General features: G+C 44.5%; 1 protein-coding gene across 9 annotated transcripts in view; it reads left to right on the top strand.

Moving 5' to 3' along the window:
- LOC137347346 (importin subunit alpha-7) overlaps positions 1-19037 on the top strand; it is a 238812-nt gene that overhangs the window by 28495 nt on the left and 191280 nt on the right. The window contains exon 2 of one of the 9 annotated variants that reach the window (XM_068011812.1): positions 1385-1524. The exons of the other annotated variants lie outside the window; for them this stretch is intronic. The gene's annotated coding sequence lies outside the window, so the exon portion shown is untranslated. The remainder of the gene's footprint in view (positions 1-1384; positions 1525-19037) is intronic. 9 annotated transcript variants of the gene reach the window in all.

Here is a 19037-nt window from a genome sequence, read left to right as displayed (position 1 = left end):
AGGACTGGTCCTCGGGTTGAAATCCTAAATTGGGGGAAGGCTGATTTCGGTGGCATCCGACAGGAACACTCAAAAGTTGAATGGGAGAGGCTGTTTACAGGTAAAGGGACGTCTGGCAAGTGGGCGGCTTTTAAAAGTGAGATAGGAAGAGTTCAGGGCCGGCATGTTCCTGTTAGATGGAAGGGCAAGGCTGGCAAGTTTAGGGAACCTTGGTTGACTAGGGATATTGAGGGTCTGGTCAGGACAAAGAAGGAGGCATATGTCATGTTATCGGCAGCGGGGATCAAGCGAGTCCCTCGAGGAGTATAAGGGATGTAGGAGTACACTTAAGGAAATTAGGAGGGCGAAAAGGGGCCATGAGATTTCCCTGGCAGATAAGATAAAGGAGAATCCTAAAAGATTCTATAAGTATATTAAGAGTGAACAAGGATTCACCAACGGGGAGCTAAAAACATATGGTGTGTTTAAAATTAAACCCTGTTAAAGTGAGACTAGGTGAAGGCTGAAAGGGACCCCTAGACCTCTTTCTCAGCTGGTCGTAACAAAGGTAATACAGTAAACATGAGGGACCTCAATCTACATATAGACTAGGTAAACCTAATTAGCACTAATGCTGTGGAGGACAAATGTCTGGAATGTACACGCGATGCTTTTCTCGAACAGTATGTTGAGAAATTAGCTAGAGAACGGGCTATTTTAGATCTGGTATTGTGAAATGATAAAGCTGTAATTAATCTTGTAAATGACCCGCGAGGGATAAGTGACCATAATATGATAGATTTTTACATTTAAGTTTGAAAGTGATGTAATTCAATTTGAAACTAGGGTCTTAAATCTAAACAAAGGAAATTACGAAGGTATGAGGGGCAAGTTGGCTGTGGTAGATTGGGGAAACTGCATTAAAAGGTATGATGATGGACAGGCAATGGCTAGCATTTAAATAATTAATAATACTGTTATGACCAGGTGAGCAATGTGTCTAGGGGTCTCTTGATGTCTTCACCTGGTCTTCTTGTAACAGGGTTTAATTTTAAACACTGTTTTAAGCTTCCCATTTTTGTAAATCCTGTTCACAGTTTCCAATTATCAGGCAAATAACTGAGCACAAACAGGCTTTCCTTGGTTTAAAGCAGAAAGATGACATTTATTAAACCTTGAACTTAACTCTAATACGATATACGACGTGTTCACGATAGCATGCGATATAAACATGCAAGATGGGGACAGAAAAGAGTAGAAGAGATAAGTAGAACAGTTTGAGGCAAGATATTACTCTTTCTCAAGCTTGTTGCAGTCCTTGGTTGAAGTTATATTCTTGCGTTTCGTTGGGGCCCAGTAATCATCTTAACACTTTGTTCATGTGGCAAACTGTTCTCTCTTTTAGTTTCACGTGTCTTCAATGGTTTCAGTTCCCTGAGAGATAGGCAGGAGGTGTTCTTAGTTCCAGGAGAGCACATGGCGTTCTAACTGGCAAATCCTTTGCTTGGAAGTTCAAATTCAAAAACCTGCCAGGGTTCTCAGCAGGTTAGTGTTGTAACAAGTGCCTTATATGGAACAGTCTCTTCAACATCCAGTAGAACTGGTTTGACCACTTCTGTGTTTCCACATTGTCTTGTCCTTGTGCAAATGTTCTTCCAGTCAGAGATTGCAATTTTTAAAGTTTTAATGTTCATGTGGCAACATTAATGTGTGCCTCAGTCTTGGCAGGTGGGGTTTGCCTGACAATACATGGTTTACATCGAATTTACATTTGTTTGAGGCACAAAAACCCAAAGCGAAAGGTGATCCAACCATGGCTAACAAGAGAAGTTAAAGATTGTATTAGATCAAGTTGCCAAAAAACAAAGTAGTAAGCCTGAGGTTTGGGAGCATTTTAGCAAAGAGGACCAAGGAACTGATTTAAAGAGAAAATAGAATTTGAAAGTAAACTAACAAGAAACAAAAACTGATTGTAAAAGCTTTTATAGGTGTGTAAAAAGGAAAAGATTAGCAAAGGCAAATGACGGTCCATTACAGGCAGAGACAGTGGAATTTATAATGGGGAATAAGGAAATGGCAAAGAAACTAAACATACTTTGTGTCCCTCTGTGCAGAGGAAGATACAAAAAACCTTCCAGAAATACTGAAGAACCAAGGGACTAGCGAGAATGAGGAACTGAAAGAAATGAGTATTGGTGAAAAAAGTAGCACTGGAGAAATTAATGGGACTGAAAGTTGATTAATCCCCTAGACCTGGTGATGTATATCCCAGAGTTTTGAAAGAGGTGGCTGTAGAGATAGGGGCTGCATTAGTGATCATCTTCCAAAATTCTGTAGATTCTGGAAGTCATGTTTGACAAACCTCTTGGAGTTTTTTGAGGATGTAACTAACAGAATAGATAAGGGAGAACCAGTGGATGTGGTCTATTTGGATTTTCAGAAGGCTTTCGATAAGGTCCCACACAGGAGGTTAGTAAGCAAAATTAGAACACACGGGGTTGGGGGCAATGTACTGGCATGGATTGAGAATTGGTTAACAGACAAAGCAGAGAGTAGGAATAAATGGGTAATTCTCAGGTTGGCAGGCTGTGACTAGTGGGGTAGTGCAAGGATCAGTGCTTGGGCCCCAGCCATTCACAAACTGTATCAATGATTAGGATATGGGGACCAAATATAATATTTCCAAGTTTGCTGATGACACCAAACTAGTTGGGAATGTGAGGAAGATGCAAAGAGGCTTCCGGCGGATTTAGACAGGCTAAGTGAGTGGGCAAGAACATGGCAGATGGAATATAATATGTAAACAATGTGAAGTTATCTACTTTGGTAGGAAAAACAGAAATGCAGAGTATTTCTTAATGGTGAGATTGGCAAGTGTTGATGTCCAAAGGGACCTGAGTGTTCTTGTTCATAAGTCACTGAAAGCTAATATGCAGGTGCAGCAAGCAATTAAGGCAAATGGTATGTTAGCCTTTATTGCAAGAGGATCTGAGTACAGGAGTAAAGAAGTCTTGCTGCAATTCTGGGTACTGCCTGTGCGGAGTTTGCAAGTTCTCCCTGTGATCGCGTGGGTTTTCGCCGGGTGCTCCAGTTTCCTCCCACAGCCAAAGACTTGCAGGTGATAGGTAAATTGGCCATTGTAAATTGCCCCTAGTGTAGGTAGGTGGTAGGGAATTTGGGATTACTATAGGGTTAGTATAAATGGGTGGTTGTTGGTCGGCACAGACTCGGGCCGAAGGGCCTGTTTCAGTGCTGTATCTCTAAAATAAAAAAAATAAAAAATTGTATAGAGCCTTGGTGAGACTGTGCCTAGAGTATTGTATGCATTTCTGGTCTTGCCAAAGGAAGGATATTCTTGCCATAGAGGAAGTGCAACGAAGGTTCACCAGACTAATCCCTGGGATGGTGGGAATTTCCTATGTGGGGAGATTGAGCAAACTGGGCCTATATTCTGTAGTGTTTGGAAGAATGAGAGGTGATCTTGTTGAAGCATACAAAATTCTTACAGGGCTCAACAAGGTAGATACAGGAAGGATGTTTCCCTGGCTTGGGGGGGAGGGGGTGGTCTAGAACCAGGGGACACAGTCTCGAATAAGAGGCAGGCCATTTAGTACTGAGATGAGGAATTTCTTCAGAGGATGGTGAATCTTTGGAATTCTCTACCCCAGAGGGCTGTAGAGGTTTAGTCATTGAGAATGTTCAAGACAGAGATTGATAGATTTCTAGATATTAAAGATATCAAGGGATATGGGGATAGTGTGGGAAATTGGTGTTGAGGTAGAAGATCAACCATGATCTAGTTGAATGGTGGAGTAGGCTCGAGGGGCTGAATGGCCTACTACTGCTACTATTTCCTATGTCCTGTAGTTCTAGATTCCCCAACCAGCAGAAATAGTTTCTCTCAATCTACCCTCTCTTCTGCTTAGTATCTTGATAAACCTCAAACAAATCACTCTACCGTCTAAATTTTGGGGAATACAACCCTAGTTTGTGTAATCTCTCTTCATTTAACCCTTTGAATCAAGGTAGTATTCTGGTAGTAAAACTATGCTGTCTGTATCTGATCTCGCATCATCCTTGCCCTGGCTGACTTGCATTTACTCCCGGTTCCCTAAAGCCTCAAATTGAAAATTTTAATCCTCGTGTTTAAATTCTTGTTGACCTTGCCTCTCCTCATCTCTGTAACCCCCTCCAGCCCTGCATGCCTCCTCCCTGGTTTTGTAAAAAGGAAATTGTGCTCAACTAATTTATTAAGTTCTTTGATAAGTGACGAGCAAGGTGGATAAAGGGGAACCTGTAGATGTGGTGTACTTAGATTTCCATAAGGCATTTGATAAGGTGCCACATCAAAGGTTACTACACAAGATAAGAGCACATGGTGTAGGGGGTAACATATTGGCATGGATAAAGGATTGGTTAACTACAGGAAGCAGAGAGTAGGGATATATGGGTCTTTTTCGGGTTGGCAAGATGTAACTAGTGGAGTGCCACAGGGATCAGTGCTGGGGCCTCAACTATTTACAATCTACATCAATGACTTGGATGAATGTATGGTAGCTAAATTTGCTGATGACGCCAAGATAGGAAGGAAAGTAAGTTGTCAATATGAGGTAAAGAGTCTACAAAAGGACATAGATAGGTTAAGTGTGTGGGCAAAAATTTAGCAGATGGCATATATGTGAGAAAATATGAACGTGTCCACTTTGGCAGCAAGAATAGAAAAGCTGTATACTATTTGAATTGAGAGAGATTGCAGAACTCTGATATAGAGGGATCACTGGTACATGAATCACCAAAGGTTAGTATGCAGGTTCAGCAAGCGATTAGGAAGGCAAATGGAATGTTGGCGTTTTACTGCAAGGGCAATCGAGTATAAAAGTAGGGAAGTTTTACTCCAGCTGTACAGGACCTTGGCACGATCACATCTGAAGTACTGTGTACAATTTTTTGGTCTCCTAATATGAAAAAGGATATAATTACAATAGAAGCATTTTAGAGCAGGATCACTCGACTAATTCCGGGGATGAAGGGCTTATCTTGTGAAGAAAGGTTGAACAGGTTGGGCCTATATCCATCGGAGTTTAGAAGAATGAGAGATGATATTGAAACAATTTAGTAAGGATTTAATTAGTATTTTAGATCTGCAGGAAGTGTACCCAGTTGCAGCTCCTCACAGACCGCATGGATCGGTTGGAGCAGCAACTGGATGCACTTAGGAGCATGCAAGTGGCAGAAAGTGTCGTAGACAGGAGTTTTAGAGAAGTGGTTACACCCAAGGTGCAGGCAGATAGATGGGTGACCACTAGAAGGGGCAGGCAGTCAGTGCAGGAATCCCCTGTGGCTATCCCCCTCTCTAACAGGTGTACCGTTTTGGATACTGTTGGGGGGGATGGCCTATCAGGGGAAAACAACAGCAGTCAGAGCAGTGGCACCACGGCTGGCACTGTTGTTCAGGGAGGGACAAAGCGCAGAAGAGCAATAGTTATAGGGGACTCTATAGTCAGGGGCACAGATAGGTGCTTCTGTGGACGTGAAAGAGACTCCAGGATGGCATGTTGCCTCCCTGGTGCCAGGGTCAAGGATGTCTCTGAATGGACAGGGGGCATTCTGAAGGGGGAGGGTGAACAGCCAGAGGTTGTGGTACACATCGGTACCAACGACATAGGCAGGAAGAGTGATGATGTCCTGCAGGGGGAGTTGAAGGAGTTAGGTAGAAAGTTTAAAAAACAGGACCTCTAGGGTTGTAATCTCGGGATTACTCCCTGTGCCACGTGCCAGTGAGGCTAGAAATAGGAAGATAGTGCAGCTAAACATGTGGCTGAGCAACTGGTGTAGAAGGGAGGGTTTCAGATATCTGGACCATTGGGATCTCTTCAGGGACAGATGGGCCCTGTATAAGAAGGACGGGTTGCTTCTAAACTGGAGGGGCACAAATATCCTGGCTGCGAGGTTTGCTAGTGTCACTCGGGAGGGTTTAAACTAGTGTGGCAGGGATGTGGGAACCAGAGCAGTAGGACAGCAAGTGAAATAAATGAAGGGGAGCGAGAAAATTAAGGCCAGGAAGACTAAGCGGAATAGCAGGCAGGGAGATGTTGCGGAGAACAGCGGGACTGGTGGTCTGAAGTGCATTTGTTTCAATGCGAGAAGTATAACAGGTAAGGCAGATGAACTTGGAGCTTGGATTAGTACTTGGAACTATGATGTTGTTGCTATTACAGAGACTTGGTTGAGGGAAGGACAGGATTGGCAGCTAAATGTTCTTGGATTTAGAAGCTTCAGGCGGGATAGAGGGGGATGTAAAAGGGGTGGGGGAGTTGCATTACTGGTTAAGGAGAATATCTCAGCTGTACTGCGGGAGGACACCTCAGAGTTCATGCAGCGAGGCAATATGGGTGGAGCTCAGGAATAGGAAGGGTGCAGTCACGATGTTGGGGGTTTACTACAGGCCTCCCAACAGCCAGCGGGAGGTAGAGGAGCAGATATGTAGACAGATTTTGGAAAGATGTAAAGGTAACAGGGTTGTAGTGGTGGGTGATTTTAACTTCCCCTATATTGACTGGGACTCACTTAGTGCTAGGGGCTTGGATGGGGCAGAATTTGTAAGGAGCGTCCAGGAGGGCTTCTTGAAACAATACGTAGATAGTCCAACTAGGGATGGGGACGTACTGGACCTGGTATTGGGGAATGAGCCCGGCCAGGTGGTCGAAGTTTCAGTAGGGGAGAATTTCGGGAACAGTGACCATAATTCTATATGTTTTAAGGTACTTGTGGATAAGGATAAGAGTAGTCCTCGGGTGAAGGTGCTAAATTGGGGGAAGGCTAATTATAACCATGTTAGGCAGGAACTGAATTTAGTTTGGGGGCGGCTGTTTGAGGGTAAATCAACATCTGACATGTGGGAGTCTTTTAAATGTCAGTTGATTAGCATCCAGGCCCAGCATGTTCCTATGAGGAAGAATTATAAGTTTGGCAAGTTTCTGGAACCTTGGATAACACGGGATATTGTGAGCCTCGTCAAAAAGAAAAAGGAAGCATTCGTAAGGGCTGGAAGGCGAGGAACAGACGAATCCCTTGAGGAATATAAAGACAGTAAGAAGGAACTTAAGCAAGGAGTCAGGAGGGCTAAAAGGGGTTATGAGAAGTCATTGGCAAAAAGGATTAAGGAAAATCCCAAGGCTTTTTATACATATATAAAGAGCAAGAGGGTTCCTGTGCTGTAATTTTCTTTGTTCTTTGTAACCAGGGAAAGGGTTGGCCCACTCAAGGGAATCTATGTGTGGAGCCAGAGGAAATGGGCGAGGTACTAAATGAGTACTTTGCATCAGTATTTACCAAGGAGAAGGACTTGGTGGATGATGAGCATAGGGAAGGGAGTGCAGATAGTCTCCGTCATCTCATTATCAAAAAGGAGGAGGTGTTGGGTGTCTCGCAAAGCATTAAGGTAGATAAGTCCCCAGGGCCTGATGGGATCTACCCCAGAATACTGAGGAAGGCAAGGGAAGAAATTGCTGGGGCCTTGACAGAAATCTTTGCATCCTCATTGGTGACCGGTGAGGTCCCAGGGGACTGGAGAATAGCCAATGTTGTTCCTTTGTTGAAGAAGGGTAGCAAGGATAATCCAGGAAATTATAGGCCGGTGAGCCTTTGGTCAGTGGTAGGGAAATTATTAGAGAGGATTCTTCGGGACAGGATTTACTCCCATTTGGAAACAAATGGACTTGCTAGCGAGAGGCAGCATGGATTTGTGAAGGGGAGGTCGTGTCTCACTAATTTGATTGAGTTTTTTGAGGAAGTGACAAAGATGATTGATGAAGGAAGGGCAGTGGATGTTATCTATATGGACTTCAGTAAAGCCTTTGACAAGGTCCCTCATGGCAGACTGATACAAAAGGTGAAGTCACGTGCGATCAGAGGGGAGCTGGCAAGATGGATACAGAACTGGCTCTGTCATAGAAGACAGAGGGTAGCAGTGGAAGGGTGCTTTTCTGAATGGAGGGATGTGACTAGTGGTGTTCCGCAGGGATCAGTGCTGGGACCTTTGCTGTTTGTAGTATATATAAATGATTTGGAGGAAAATGTAGCTGGTCGGATCAGTAAGTTTGCGGATGACACAAAGGTTGGTGGAGTTGCGGACAGTGATGAGGATTGTCAGAGGATACAGCAGGATATAGATCGGTTGGAGACTTGGGCGGAGAAATGGTAGATGGAGTTTAATTCGGACAAATGTGAGGTAATGCATTTTGGAAGGTCTAATGCAGGTGGGAAGTATACAGTAAATGGCAGAACCCTTAGGAGTATTGACAGGCAGAGAGATCTGGGCGTACAGGTCCACAGGTCACTGAAAGTGGCAACGCAGGTGGATAAGGTAGTCAAGAAGGCATACGGCATGCTTTCCTTCATCGATCGGGGCATAGAGTATAAAAATAGGCAAGTCATGCTGCAGCTGTACAGAACTTTAGTTAGGCCACACTTAGAATATTGCCTGCAATTCTGGTCGCCACACTACCAGAAGGACGTGGAGGCTTTGGAGAGGGTACAGAAGAGGTTTACCAGGATGTTGCCTGGTCTGGAGGGCATTAGCTATGAGGAGAGGTTGGATAAACCTGGATTGTTTTCACTGGAACGACGGAGGTGGAGGGGCAACATGACAGAGGTTTACAAAGTTATGAGCGGCATGGACAGAGTGGATAGTCAGAAGCTTTTTCTCAGGGTGGAAGAGTCAGTCACTAGGGGACATAGGTTTAAGGTGAGAGGGGCAAAGTTTAGAGGGGATGTGCGAGGCAAGTTCTTTCCACAGAGGGTGGTGAGTGCCTGGAACCTGTTGCCGGGGGAGGTGGTGGAAGCAGGTACCATAGAGAAGTTTAAGAGGCATCTTGACAAATACATGAATAGGATGGGAATAGAGGGATACGGACCCCGGAAGTGCAGAAGGTTTTAGTTTAGGCAGGTATCAAGATCGGCGCAGGCTTGGAGGGCCGAATGGCCTGTTCCTGTGCTCGACTGTTCTTTGAAACATACAAGATCCTGAGGAGACTTGACAGGGTGGATGCTGCAAGGATGTTTCATCTACTGGGGGAGACTTGAACTAGGGGACACAGTTTAACAGTAAGAGGTCTCCCTTTTAAGGCAGATGAGAATATTTTTCCTCAAAGGATCGTTCGCTGTGGATATCTCTTCCCCAGCAAGCAGTGGAGGCTTGATCATTGAATTTATTCAAGGCTGAGTTAGATAGATTTTTGATAGACTACCGAGTCAAGGGTTAAGGGGGGCAGACAGGAAAGTGGAGTTGAGACCACAACCAGATCAGCCATGATCTTATTGAATGGCGGAGCAGGCTTGTTCTTCGCGTTCTGCCCGTTGCTCCGCCCAACCCCTGTGAATGCCCCTTACCTTTTGCTCCACTGTAGGCCATGCCATCAGCTGCCTCGATTCAACACTTCGGAATTGCCTGCCCTCTTTCCCCCCCTCTTTAATACCCTTTAAAAATCTACCTTTTTGAGCAAACTTTCGGTCGTCATTTCTGTTGATTCCTTGGGCTTGATACTCATTTTATTTGATGCCTTTTTGAAGCACTTTGTGATGTTTAACTCTGTTAAAGATGTTGTATAAATACAAGTTATTGTTGTACGTGATTGCATTTCCAAGATATTCTGCTGCTTGAAAGTTGCTTTGGGATGTCCTGAGGATAAAAAACACTATCAATACGGGTTCTTTTTATTTATCTAAAGCAAAATATCAGGTGTTAACAATAACATGCAGTTCTTTAGTGCCTTTAACATTATGCTTCCCTAGGTACTTAATAGGCATAAGGAAAAATGGATGCAAGCCAAGGAATGAAAGATTAGACTGAGTAGCCAGAAGCTTTGTCAAAGATATGGATTTTAAGGATGGTCTTGAAGGAGAAAAAGAAGGTAGGGAAGTGAATTTCAAAGTGTGGTGTGGGCAGCTGAAAGTATGTCAACCAGTGGTGGGGTGAAGGGTGGGGAAATACACAAGAGGCCAGAATCAGAGTAACAAAGTCTTTTTATTCATTTCATGGGATGTGGGAGTTGCTGGGTTGAAGTCATGAAATAATTTTAAAACCAGGTGGAGTAGCTTAACTTTGAGGCATTGGGACTAGTAGGTAACGCAAGTCAGCAAATACAAGTGTATTGGGTGGATAGAGCCTTTTTTCTTCTTTTAACTTCTTTTGGGCCTCCTTATCTCGAGAGACAATGGATACGCGCCTGGAGGTGGTCAGTGGTTTGTGAAGCAGCGCCTGGAGTGGCTATAAAGGCCAATTCTGGAGTGACGGGCTCTTCCACAGGTGCTGCAGAGAAATTTGTTTGTCGGGGCTGTTGCACAGTTGGCTCTCCCCTTGCGCCTCTGTCTTTTTTCCTGCCAACTACTAAGTCTCTTCGACTCACCACAATTTAGCCCTGTCTTTATGGCTGCCCGCCAACTCTGGCGAATGCTGGCAACTGACTCCCACGACTTGTGATCAATGTCACACGATTTCATGTCGCGTTTGCAGACGTCTTTATAGCGGAGACATGGACGGCCGGTGGGTCTGATACCAGTGGCGAGCTCGCTGTACAATGTGTCTTTGGGGATCCTGCCATCTTTCATGCGGCTCACATGGCCAAGGCATCTCAAGCGCCGCTGACTCAGTAGTGTGTATAAGCTGGGGGTGTTGGCCGCTTCAAGGACTTCTGTGTTGGAGATATAGTCCTGCCACCTGATGCCAAGTATTCTCTGAAGGCAGCGAAGATGGAATGAATTGAGACGTCGCTCTTGGCTGGCATACGTTGTCCAGGCCTCGCTGCCGTAGAGCAAGGTACTGAGGACACAGGCCTGATACACTCGGACTTTTGTGTTCCGTGTCAGTGCGCCATTTTCCCACACTCTCTTGGCCAGTCTGGACATAGCAGTGGAAGCCTTACCCATGCGCTTGTTGATTTCTGCATCTAGAGACAGGTTACTGGTGATAGTTGAGCCTAGGTAGGTGAACTCTTGAACCACTTCCAGAGCGTGGTCGCCAATATTGATGGATGGAGCATTTCTGACATCCTGCCCCATGATGTTCGTTTTCTTGAGGCTGATGGTTAGGCCAAATTCATTGCAGGCAGCCGCAAACCTGTCGATGAGACTCTGCAGGCACTCTTCAGTGTGAGATGTTAAAGCAGCATCGTCAGCAAAGAGGAGTTCTCTGATGAGGACTTTCCGTACTTTGGACTTCGCTCTTAGACGGGCAAGGTTGAACAACCTGCCCCCTGATCTTGTGTGGAGGAAAATTCCTTCTTCAGAGGATTTGAACGCATGTGAAAGCAGCAGGGAGAAGAAAATCCCAAAAAAGTGTGGGTGCGAGAACACAGCCCTGTTTCACACCACTCAGGATAGGAAACGGCTCTGATGAGGAGCCACCATGTTGAATTGTGCCTTTCATATTGTCATGGAATGAGGTGATGATACTTAGTAGCTTTGGTGGACATCCGATCTTTTCTAGTAGTCTGAAGAGACCACGTCTGCTGACGAGGTCAAAGGCTTTGGTGAGATCAATGAAAGCAATGTAGAGGGGCATCTGTTGTTCACGGCATTTCTCCTGTATCTGACGAAGGGAGAACAGCATGTCAGTGGTCGATCTCTCTGCACGAAAGCCACACTGTGCCTCAGGGTAGACGCGCTCGGCCAGCTTCTGGAGCCTGTTCAGAGCGACTCGAGCAAAGACTTTCCCCACTATGCTGAGCAGGGAGATTCCACGGTAGTTGTTGCAGTCACCGCGGTCACCTTTGTTTTTATAGAGGGTGATGATGTTGGCATCGCGCATGTCCTGGGGTACTGCTCCCTCGTCCCAGCACAGGCATAGCAGTTCATGCAGTGCTGAGAGTATAGCAGGCTTGGCACTCTTGATTATTTCAGGGGTAATGCTGTCCTTCCCAGGGGCTTTTCCGCTGGCTGGAGAATCAATGGCATCACTGAGTTCCGATTTGGTTGGCTGTATGTCCAGCTCATCCATGACTGGTGGAGGCTGGGCTGCATTGAGGGCAGTCTCAGTGACAGCATTCTCCCTGGAGTACAGTTCTATGTCAGAACTATGTGTCCTGGCCTGTCGGTGGATAGAGCCTGCTGCAGAATAAGATAGAGGCAGCAGAGATTTGTATGACTTGAAGCTTGAGGATGGAAGGATGGCCAAAGGGGTATTGGAGTGATCAGGTCTAGAGGGTACCAAAAGAACGTTCGGGGTTTCGATGACAGGCTACAGTAGCAGTTGAGGCAGCCACTGGTGAGATGTAGAAATATATGGTCTTTTGTGATGGAGAATACAGGGTCGGAAACTCAGCTGAGCGTCAAACTGAATGTGACGTTGCCAATATTCTGGCTAGGGAGGGAGATGCAGTTGGTCACCAAGGAGTTTGTGGCAGAGGCTGAAGATATTGACTTCAGTCTACTTAGTGTTTCGCTGGACCCTTTGACATTGCCATCTTTCATGACTTTGCTACTCCCATCATGTCGATCACGGATAAGGCCATCTCTGTTTACTCCCTTGTATCACTCTCCACCCATATCCTCTTTCCCAGTCCCAGCCCTACTTCTTTCTGTGCCTGCCCCGAAAAAGAAAATTATCCCCCAATTTACTTGCAACTACGCTTTCAAAATCACAACTGTCTAGCCTTTGGCCCTCTGTTCACCACCACATTTCTGCAGTGACTACTTTGCTCAACCACACTTTCACCTCCACCTTTGATTCCATATCCCCATTAAAACCATTGCTCTCTCTCGATCTAGCTATTCCTCCTGGTATGGCCTTCATCTTCACTCCCAAGGGGTGCAGATTTGATTTTCCCAACCAATAGAGATGATGTAGGAGGGAGAGCTTTAGATTCTTGGGACATTGGGACCAGTTCTGGGGGAGATGGAAACTGTACAGGTCGGATGAGTTGCACCTGAGCAGAGCTAGGACCAATGTCCTTGTGGGCTGATTTTGCTTGTTCTTTTGGGGAAGGTTTAACCTAACTTGGCAGGAGAGTGGGAACCAGGAGGTAATTGAATGAAAAATCAAGGTGCACAGGGAATTGGGAGAGACAGATAGCACTAGTGTAGGAAATAGTAAGGTATTAGGTGGGGTCAGAGTAAGAAGGAATGTAATAAGGTCTAAATTAGGTTTACTGTGCATATATGTGCACACAGTATGGTAAATAAGGTTGGTGAGTTGCAGGCAGAGATAACCATGTGGAAATATGATATTGGGGCAATAACAGATCTGGCTGAAAAAAAGGGCAGGACTAGGTACTAAATATTCCTAGATACAAGGTGTTCAGGAAAGTTCGGGAAGGAAAGAGGGGTAGCAGTATTGATTAAGGATAATACAGTGCTGGAGAGAGATGATCTAGAGGGGTCAAGAATATAATCTATTTGGTTAGAGGTACTATTACATTGCTGGGTGTATTGTATAGGTCACAAACTAATGGGAAAGATTTGGAGGAACCGATTTCCAAGGAAATTAGAGGTGCAAGAACTGTAGAGTAGTTTTAATGGGGGACTTTAATTATCTTAATATAGACTGGGTTAGTAATAGAAGGGCAAGAGTTTCAAGAGAGTGTTCTGGAGAATTTTCTACATCAGTATGTTTTTAGTTCAATGAGGAAGGAGGCATTCCTGGATCTGATTCTAGGGAATAAGGTAGATCAAGTGTCAGTAGGGTAATGTTTAGGGGACAGTGATCGTAGTATCATAAGGTTCAGGTTGGCTGTGGAAAAGGACAAGGAGCAATACAAAGTAAAAATAATGTAACTGAGGGAGGGCCAACTTCAATGGGGTAAGAATGGATCTGGCTCAGGTAAATTGGAATCAAAGATTGATGGGAAAAAATGTAATTGAACAATGGACTGCCTTTAAAGAGGAGATAGTTCGGGTACAGTCAAGTATATTCCCACAAGGAGGAAAGGTAGGACAAACAAATCCAGAGCTTCCTGAATGACACAAGAGATAGCAAATAAGATGAAGCAGTAAAAGGGTGCATATGACAGATGTCAGGTGGATAATACAGATGAGAACCAGGCTCAATATAGAAAGTTCAGAGGGGAAGTGAAAAAAGAAATGAGAAGCAAAAAGAGTATGAGAAGAGACTGGTAGCTAACGTAAAAGGAAATCTTAAAGTCGTCTTTAGGCATATAAATAGTAAAAGGAGGAGTGGAGCCAATTGGGGCCCAAAACGAAGATTTACGCATGGAGGCACAGGGCACGGCTGAAGTACTAAATGAGTACTTTGCATCTGTCTTTACCAAGGAAGTTACTGTCCAAGTCAGTGAAAGAGGAGGTAGTTGAGACAGTGGATGTGCTAAAATTTGATAGAGGAGGTATTAGATAGGCAGGCAGTACTTGATAAGTCACCAGAACCGGATGAGATGCATATAAGGATACTGAGGGAAGTAAGGGTGGAAATTGCGGAGGCACTGGCCACAGTCTTCCAGCCCTCCTTAGATGCAGGGATGGTGCCAGAGGACTGGAGAATTACAAGTGTTACACTCTTGTTTAAAAAAGTGTGCAAGGATAAGCCCAGCTACTAAAGGCCAGTCATTTTAACTTCAGTGGTGGGAAAGTTTTTATAAATGATAATTTGGGACAAAATTAACGGTCACTTTGAATGTGGGTTAAAAGTTGTTCAAAAATGTGGATTAATTAAGGAAAGCCAGCATGGATTGGTTAAGGGCATATCACGTTTAACCAATTTGATTTTTTTGATCAGCTAACGGAGAAGGTTGATGAGGGTAATGCGGTTGTGTACATGGACTTCCAAAAGGCATTTGATAAAGAGGCACATAACAGGCTTGTCGGCAAAGTTAAAGCCCATGGAATAAAAGGGACAGTGGTAGCATGGATGTGAAGTTGGCTGAGTGACAGGAAACCGAGTAGTGGTGAACAGTTGTTTTTTGAACTGGAGGAATGTATGTAGTGGGGTTCCCCCAGGGGTCGGTGTTGGGACCACTGCTTTTCTTGATGGCATCCATTTGTGGATGGCATAAAACTTGGAAGAGAGAGTGCAGAAAGATTTGCAAGAACGGTTTCAGGGATGAGGAACTTCAGTTATGTGCATAGATTGACGAAGCTGGAGATGTTCTTCAAGAGAAGATTTGATAGAGGTGTTCAAAATCATGAGGCATCTGAACAGAGTTGATAGGGAGAAACTGTTCAAGGACCAGAAGGCACCAATTGAAGGTGATTGTCAAAAGAAGCAATGGTGACATGAGGTAAAACTTTTTTTACACAGCTAGCAGTTAGGATCTAGAATGCACTGCCTGAGTGTGTGGTGAAGGCAGATTCAATCGAGGCTTTCGAAAGAGAATTGAATAATTGTCTGAAGAGAAAATTTGAAGGGCTATGGCGAAAAGGCGGCTGGGGGGGGGGTGTGCTCTTGCAAAGATCCATTAAGGGCATGACGGGCCAAATGGTCGCCTTCTGTGCTGTAACCATTCTATGATTGTTGTATATGCCCTCTTTTGGATGGGAAGCTAAACTGATGGCATGTCTTCCTGTTCAGATGGACATACCAGATCCCTTGCCACTTCTCCAAATATCCTGACCAACATTCATTCAAGCAATACCACCTAACAGATTAGCAGGTTGCTTGTCTCATTGCCATCTGTAGGAAATTGCTGTATGCAAGTAGGCTGCTATGTTTGAATCTATAAATGACTACACTTCAAAATAATTCATTGGTTGTGAAGAGCTTTGGGACATTCCGAGGTCTTGAAAGGAGCCATAAATGCATATGGTGTGTGTTTTTGATGCAGGTGCTAAATAGTACCCCTTGTAGGTGACAGAGGTAAATGGTCAGCTGCCTTAATGAGAGGCAATGTGATGTTCATGGCGGAAAGAACAACAGCTTTGATCAGATGAAGAATGGAAGTGATGGTGCTGTCGCAGAGTGGAAGCAAAATAATCTACCTGGAACATTGGTCAAGAAAATAGGTTTAAATAACTGCAAAGTTGTAGTAGTATTTGGTCCAAATGGTTGAATTGTGCTTGTATCATTACAGCTCACTAATGTAAAAACCCTATCTAATTTATCCAATCCATGTTAATTATCATTTGTAATTTCATCATCCAATATCCATCAGAGATTGACTTTGTTCCATGTCGCTGGCAATGCCAGGATTTGTTGCCCATCCCTAATTGCCCCTGAGAAGGTGGTGGTGGGCTGCCTTCTTGAACTGCTGCAGTCCAATTGGAGATTTGGGCCATTGAATTACTTGAATATTGTATAAAATTATCTACCCATTGTTAATATCTTAGTGAGATAGTCCGATATGTGTCCGAGAATGACCTGTTGCATTCAGAGACTACCTGGAAAGCTGTAGTAATTAGCCCTTAACTGAAATGTTACTCGTGACCTTTCATGCAACTAACCAACAAATATAGAAAATAAAAGCAAAGTACTGTAAATGCTGGAAATCTGAAATAAAAAACAATAAATGCTGGAAATACTCAGCAGGTCTGGCAGCATCTGTGGAGAGAGAAGCAGAATTAATGTTTCAGGTAGTGACCCTTCATCAGAATGGCAAATGTTAGAAATGTAATAGGTTTTACATAGGTGGGGCAAGAGATAACAAAAGCAAGGTGTTGATAGGACAGAGGGTTACAGAGAATAACTGACCAGAAGGTCATGGAGCAGAGGCAAACGGTATGTTAATGGTGTGCTGAAAGACAGTGTTAGTGCAGAGATGGTGGTAATTGACAGAAAAATGAACAGCCCTGGCTCAAAGCACAAACATGGAAAACAAAGTGAGTAGGCACATGGTAAAAAAATGAATGATGAAACAAAGTAAAATAAACAATAAAAAAAACTAAAAATAAAAAGGGTAGCCCTTCATGCTCTGAAATTATTGAACTCCATGATCAGTCCAGCAGGCTGTAGCGTGCCTCATCGATAGATTTCTGCAACACTGCAGCAAGCCCAGGACAGATATGTGGTTATGAGAGCAGGGGGTGTGCGTTGAAAAGGCAAGCAACCGGAAGCTCAGAGTCATGCTTTCGGACTGAGCGGAGGTGTTCCACAAAGCGGTCACCCAGTGACTGTGTTTGGTCTCCCCAATGACCACATTGTGAGCAGTGAATACAGTATACTAATTTGAAAGAAGTACAAGTAAATGGCTGCTTCAGCTAAAGGGAGTGTTTGGGGCTTTGGATAGTGAGGAAAGAGGAATTTTTAGAATTAGAACATTACAGCGCAGTTCAGGCCCTTCGGCCCTCGATGTTGCGCCGACCTGTGAAACCATCTGACCTACACTATTCCATTTTCATCCATGTGTCCATCCAATGACCACTTAAATGCCCTTAAAGTTGGCGAGTCTACTACTGTTGCAGGCAGAGCATTCCACGCCCCTACTACTCTCTGAGTAAAGAAACTACCTCTCACATCTGTCCTATATCTATCACCCCTCAACTTGAAGCTATGTCCCCTCGTGTTTGCCATCACCATCCGAGGAAAAAGACGCTCACTATCCACCCTATCTAACCCTCTGATTATCTTATATGTCTCTATTAAGTCACCTCTCCTCCTCCTCCTCTCCAACGAAAACAACCTCAAGTCCCTCAGCCTTTCCTCGCAAGACCTTCCCTCCATACCAGGCAACATCCTCGTAAATCTCCTCTGCACCCTTTCCATAGCTTCCACTTCCTTCCTATAATGCGGTGACCAGAACTGCACGCAATACTCCAGGTGCGGTCTCACCAGAGTTTTGTACAGCTGCAGCATGACCTCGTGGCTCCGAAACTCGACCCCCCTACTAATAAAAGCTAACACACCATATGCCTTCTTAACAGCCCTATTAACCTGGTTAGCAACCTTCAGGGATTTATGCACCTGGACACCAAGATCTCTCTGTTCATCTACACTACCAAGAATCTTCCCATTAGCCCAGTACTCTGCATTCCTGTTACTCCTTCCAAAGTGAATCACCTCACACTTTTCCGCATTAAACTCCATTTGCCATCTCTCAGCCCAGCTCTGCAGCCTATCTATGTCTCTCTGTACCCTACAACATCCTTCGGCACTATCCACAACTCCACCGACCTTAGTGTCATCTGCAAATTTACTAACCCACCCTTCTACACCCTCTTCCAGGTCATTTATAAAAATGACAAACAGCAGTGGCCCCAAAACAGATCCTTGCAGTACACCACTAGTAACTAAACTCCAGGATGAACATTTGCCATCAACCACCACCCCCTGTCTTCTTTCAGCTAGCCAATTTCTGATCCAAAGCTCTAAATCACCTTCAACCCCATACTTCCGTATTTTCTGCAATAGCCTACCGTGGGGAACCTTATCAAACGCCTTACTGAAATCCATATACACCACATCCACTGCTTTACCCTCATCCACCTGTTTGGTCACCTTCTCGAAAAACTCAATAAGGTTTGTGAGGCACGACCTACCCGTCACAAAACCGTGCTGACTATCTCTAATGTACTTATTCTTTTCAAGATGATTATAAATCCTGTCTCTTATAACCTTTTTCAACATTTTACCCACAACCGAAGTAAGGCTCACAGGTCTATAATTACCAGGGCTGTCTCTACTCCCCTTCTTGAACAAGGGGACAACATTTGCAATCCTCCAGTCTTCCGGCACTATTCCTGTTGACAATGACGACATAAAGATCAAGGACAAAGTCTCTGCAATCTCCTCCCTAGCTTCCCAGAGAATCCGAGGATAAATCCCATCTGGCCCAGGGGACTTATCTATTTTCACACTTTCCAAAATTGCTAACACCTCCTCCTTGTGAACCTCAATCCCATCTAGCCTCGTAGCCTGAATCTCAGTATTCTCAACAACATTTTCTTTCTCTACTGTAAATACTGACGCAAAATATTCATTTAACACTTCCCCTATCTCCTCTGATTCCACACACAACTTCCCACTACTATCCTTGATTGGCCCTAATCTAACTCTCGTCATTCTTTTATTCCTGATATACCGATAGAAAGCCTTAGGGTTTTCCCTGATCCGATCCACCAATGACTTCTCGTGTCCTCTCCTTGCTCTTCTTAGCTCTCCTTTTAGATCCTTCCTGGCT

This window comes from Heterodontus francisci, chromosome 31 (genome assembly GCF_036365525.1).
Source record: "Heterodontus francisci isolate sHetFra1 chromosome 31, sHetFra1.hap1, whole genome shotgun sequence".
Lineage (NCBI taxonomy): Eukaryota > Metazoa > Chordata > Chondrichthyes > Heterodontiformes > Heterodontidae > Heterodontus > Heterodontus francisci.
The sequence above is the reverse complement of the archived record's forward strand: the minus strand, read 5'-3'. Positions and strand labels throughout refer to the sequence as shown.